This window comes from Pteropus vampyrus, unplaced genomic scaffold (assembly GCF_000151845.1).
Source record: "Pteropus vampyrus isolate Shadow unplaced genomic scaffold, Pvam_2.0 Scaffold499, whole genome shotgun sequence".
Classification (NCBI taxonomy): domain Eukaryota; kingdom Metazoa; phylum Chordata; class Mammalia; order Chiroptera; family Pteropodidae; genus Pteropus; species Pteropus vampyrus.
The window spans coordinates 345,451-349,188 of record NW_011889280.1 but is presented as its reverse complement, the minus strand read 5'-3'; positions in this window follow the sequence as shown (position 1 = coordinate 349,188).

The window sequence follows — 3,738 nt, the reverse complement described above, 5'->3', positions numbered from 1 at the left end:
TCTGTTGTTGTTCCCGCTGGGGTTTAATTCATCTTCCCCGGCTCTGTTTCTCTTCACATGCCCTCCTTCCTCTCCTCTCCAGCCTCGCCAAATTCGGTGTTTAAAAATAATCTTCAAATTTGGGAACAGCAGTCCCCGGCTGACCCGGGGGGTGGACCACAGAGGTTCGTGCCCGACTCGTGATTCTGGATGCGGTCAGAGCTCAGGAGAGTCCTACTCATCCCAAATGTTCTTACAGTTATTTGAGTTTTATTGTTGGCCGTGAGCTACCATTATGGGCAGTTTACCAATTTTCAAAGAAATAGAACCCGGATGATAAATCTAATCTGTCTGTGGTATATGTGCTTTCAGGGGGCCTCGGGAGGCCCCGGAAACTCACACTGTGACGGGAGGGAAAGTGAGTTTGGAGGCTGGGTTGACCTCCCGTCTGAGCTGCTGAGTGGCTGCGTGACCTTGGGCAAGTCACTTCGCCTCTCTGAGCCTCAGTTTTGTCTTTACGAGATGATGTACCTCACCAGGCTGATGGGGGGTGACCTGAGATAACACAGCGGACAGCTCCAGTACCTGCGACAGGCAAACGCTAGACCCCGGGCAGCAGCCCCTGAGGCGACAGCACCCACGGCAGGGCCAGGTGGAGTGAGGGTGCTCACCCTTCCAGCCCCCTTGCCTGCAGCTGCTGGAGCAGCTTCCTGCAGACATCACCTGTGGGGTTCCCAGGTGTTGGTACCTGACAGTGTGGCACATCTTCCTCACCTGAGCTCCCAGCCCCTGCGTCCAGGTCTCTCCCTCCACAGACCCCACGGAGGGGCCAATGTGATGCCCTTGGTCTTGCGAATGTCAGCACTATTGATCCCACGGTCCCCGAGGCCGCCCCTCGTGGAAACCCTCCAGGGCCCATAGCCAGTGGGTACCGTGGCCGTGGAGCCCCTGACCCAGCGGGGGCGGGGCCCTGGCTCGCAGGCGTTGCTGCCTTGGATGTTAGAAATGGAATTTTATGTAACTTCCCGGACACTCGTGCAGCTTTTCTCCCACTGCAGAGTCGGCCTTCAGTTGTGGCACCAGACCTGCCTTGGGGGCCTGCAAGGGTGTGGGGGGACAGCACCGCCAACCCAGACGCTCCCCACCCCAGCCTTGGTCCAGCAGCCCTAGTGGTGGCCGAGGACACTGAGCAGACCACAGGGAGTGCACTGCTGGACAGGGGGACCGTTGTGGCAGGGTACACCTGTGGTGGGGTACGCCTGCGGTGGGTACGCCTGCAGCCATACACCCACAGGTGACCGTGAGGCTCACAGCAGACCCCGAGGCCACTGTGGCTTCAGCCACCCCCCATCCCAGACAGGCCTCAGGGCTTGGGGCTGGTGGCGGCTGGCTGGGCTTCTCATCCAGTCTGTAGGAACCAGGATCCCAAGCTTCGTGACCATCACCCCACCTGGCCAGGCCCTAGCACTACCAAGCACACACAGTAGAGCCCGTGAGCGTCTCGCCCAGGGCACCCGAGGGCAGGGGCTCTCTTTGTCCGTGTCCCTAAAACCCGGCCCAGATCCTGTTCAACAGTGAGGGTCGGTGAGTGGATGTCGAGAGAACCAGTGAATGAATAAATGAATGAACATATTAATGAAAGAAGACAGGGAATATGCCAGGCCTTGGTGGAGGGACAAACTTCTTCCAGTCGATGGAACCAAGGCAGGCTTCCTGGAGGAGGTGATGTTGGAGCAATTCTAAGACGGTGCAGGATTTGGACTCACAGGAGTGGAGGGAGGGCAGCACAGGCAGGAGCGACAGCCTCCCCCACCCCAGTACATGCAGGGCTTTGTAGGGAGTGGGAGCAGCAGGAGGGGAGGCTAGGCACGCGGCAGAGGTGGCGTTCCCTCCCCCTGACATTCATTCAACAAACTCACCAGCTCTCAGACTCGAGCCTCAGCTCTAAAAGTGGGGTGACCCCACCCTACACGGCCAGATGGCCCGGAGCCTGAGACCCATCTCTGCCCTCCAGTGGGCCTCTGCCTCCCCGTCTGTAGAATGGGGCCAGAGGGGCCGGGGCAGGGGGGGGGCCGCCACTCCCCACGGCCCGCAGTGCGTCTTCCAGGGCCGATCCCCAGGTTCCCCGCAGAAATCCTTTCTTAAGCACTTTCGAGTGCTTTAATCTCCTTCATCCTCCCAGGAGGGCCCTGAGGGAGGCTGGGAGGACGCCCAGGCTCAGAGCAATTAAGCAGCTTACAGTCCGAGGGGCAGAGCCTGCCGCTTCGGGGTGGGAGCCGAGAGACCTGCTGGAGAGAGAGGACGGCCGGCCCGAGGCCCGCGCCACCTGTCTCCAGGAGTAATCGCCGTGGAAGGCGTTTCGGCTTTATCCACGCAATAGTCCCCTTTTCTTATTACGGCTCAAACTTCAGAAGAGCTCCCGGCACCCGTGGTCCTTGGTGTTACCCGCTGCCCGTGCTGCAGGTGATACGACCGAGGCCTGGAGAGCAGGGCCAGGGCCAGATACTGAGCTCCCTGGGCTCGGGCTTGAACCCGGCCCTGTCTCCTTGCTTGGGAGACACCAGCATCCGGTGGCATTCTGCTCTGCCTGCCGTCGAGCAGATTGCAAAGCTGCCTCGGGCCTGGCTGGTGTCCCTGGGCTCTCTCTGACCAGGTTTCCAGTGCTTGATGACGAGGACAAGCCTGCTTCTTGGTAGTCCCCGGGGCCCGCCCAGGGCCAGGCCCAGCGGCACCTCGGGCCAGTCTGGGCTGTCACAGGGGCCCACTCCTGTGGTCTGTGCGGGGCCCCACCCAGTGTCCTCTTTCAGACCCGTGTTCTCTGGCAGCTAATCTGCTGTGTGTGCCTCTCTCTGACCATCCTCCAAGAGGGGGGTTAGGGCCTCCCCAAGGGGGATACAGGGTGGCATTGGCACCAGAACCAGGACGGAGGAGGCGGGGAGCCCGCAGAAACCCGCTCTGCAGATGGAGGGGCAGCCCAGCCAGCGGGGCCCACGGGGTCTCCACAGAGGTGATGCAGGCTCTCCAGGTGCCCACCACCCTCACATCAGTCCCTGCATGTCCCCCCTGCCTCAGTGGCAGCCCGAGCCCCTCCTGGGACAGCCAGCCCCGTGTGAGGGTGTGTGGCAGGGTCCTGCAGCTACCAGAACCGGGCACATCAGATGGGACGCTCACACAACTGTAATCACAGCCCGGAGGCCGGCGTCTGAGGTCAAGGCCAAGGTGTCCGCAGGCTGCCTCCTTCCGGGAGCTCTGGGGGGAGATTGTCCAGGCCTCTCCCTTAGTTTCTGGGGGTTTGCCAGTGACCTTTGGGGTTCACTGTCCTGTGGACTCATCTCCCCAATCTGTCTCCACCTTCGTATGGCTTCTCCCTGCATGAGCGTCTGTGTCCAAGTTCCCTCTTTATGTGGACGCCAGCTGTGTCGGGTGACGGCCCGCCCCGCTCCGTGTGACCTCATCTTAGCTAATCACACCTCGACCACCCCGATTCCAAATAGGGCCCCGCTGAGCTACCGGGGGTTAGGACTTTAACACGTGAATTTTGGGGAGACACAATCCATGCACTATAATGAGGTGCCATGAGAGTTGGCACGCAGTACCTCGTTGGGCCCAGAGTAGGTGCTCAGCAGATTCACTCCCATCCTGCATCTCTGCCCCTCCCCGCTGGCCCCGCCGGCCCCGCCATGCTCCCACCTCAGGGCCTTTGCACTGGCCGCTCCCTGGTCTGCCGCCCTCTTCCTCCTGGCTCCCACCTCTGCCAAG